Here is a 1,629-nt window from a genome sequence, read left to right as displayed (position 1 = left end):
ATATTTCCAATAGAATGCTGGTAGCACAAAGTGGGATGTTCATCTCTAGTAGAGACGGCCAAAGCTTCCAACTGTGATGAAAAAATTATCCAGCTGCTTTCCTATGATGCGGTAAACCAGCAGACCAACAGAAACCTAATGTTGTTTGTAGAAATACTAATAATGACTATTTTTATTGCTGTTCTGTTGCTCCTATCTTTCAAGGATTGGGAACAAAAGCCCACGCTAAGCACCAAATGAATGGTTTGGATATAAACCCTTCCCAAGTGCACATTCACAGAGGCTAATCATCGCACATTATTCCAATACCAATTTCCAGTTTCCAAGGGTCGGCTGGCCACGCTCCCTCCTCATTTTGGTGTCTGGATCGTTAGTGGACATCTCATTACATCCTTGAATGGGAATTGTTTCCTGCAGCCCTTTACTTAACTAAGTGTAAAATGAAACCAAGCCCAGTGGGAGGAGGCTGGGCTTGCCTGTAATGAGGCTTCAAGATGGCTATGCACGTAGAGGGGTGGGAAGGTGGAGTCGGGGGGGCAGGGGTCCAGGCGTGGGGGGAGCCGCAAGCAGCCAGGAGACACCAGGAAGGCTTCCCCATGAGAGCCAGCCTTAGGGAAAGCAGGCTTTAAGCCGGAGGCAATGTACCCATGCTGTGCACCAGCTTGACCCCCTTGTGAGTGAAGAGATGGCATAGGGAGTATAGAGACGGAATCGGACAATTCTGCAGTGGTCCAAAGTTTAAGTCTCCGCTCTTCAAGGCACTGGAGACATCTATTCTATTCAGTACGTGCATGCTCAGTCACTTCAGTCGTGTCTGACCCCGTGGACTGTAGCCCACCAGGCTCCTCTGTCCCTGGGATTCTCCAGGCAAGAATATTGGAGTGTGCCGCCATGCCCTCCTCCAGGGGATCTTCCCAACCCAGGGAGCGAACCCACATCTCCTGCACTGCCAACAGAATCTTTACTGCTGAGCCGCCAGGGAAGCCCCCTAATCAGCATTCTTGCCTGTTACTATTTCGCTGCCATGTCTTTGCTGGTGGTGTTACTGCCACATGGAATTCTTAACTTCCTGACACACAGAAGCTCACACACACATCACAACCATCCACACCAACATCTCTGTTTCCAAAATCTCTGCTGCACCTGCTGTATTGCAACTTAGGCCTATTGCTTTTGCTACTATTGCGTGGTTTTTCTTAGAGGCAAAAGAATCATTTTTTTAGTTGGAGAAACTGAGCTCATGGGGGGAAAGTGACTTATCCAGTGTTACCTAGGAAGTAATGAAGATGGCGGCATAATAGTAACCTCTCAGTAATAATAATTGAGTCTCTACTGTGTGCCAAGAGCTGGCTTCAACATGCCACCACACATCATCCGATTTAATCCTCCTGTGTCAGGCCCCATGCCTGCTCCATTTTATAGATAGGGAAGAAAAGTTATGACCAACCGAGATGGCGTATTAAAAAGCAGAGACATTACTTTGCCAACAAAGGTCTGTCTAGTCAAAGCTACGGTTTTTCCAGTAGTCAGGGATGGATGTGAGAGTTGGACTATAAAGAAAGCTGAACGCCAAAGAATGGATGCTTTCGAACTGTGGTGTTGGAGAAGACTCTTGAGAGTCCCTGGACT

This window comes from Ovis canadensis, chromosome 17 (assembly GCF_042477335.2).
Source record: "Ovis canadensis isolate MfBH-ARS-UI-01 breed Bighorn chromosome 17, ARS-UI_OviCan_v2, whole genome shotgun sequence".
Lineage (NCBI taxonomy): Eukaryota > Metazoa > Chordata > Mammalia > Artiodactyla > Bovidae > Ovis > Ovis canadensis.
This window is presented reverse-complemented; position numbering follows the sequence as displayed.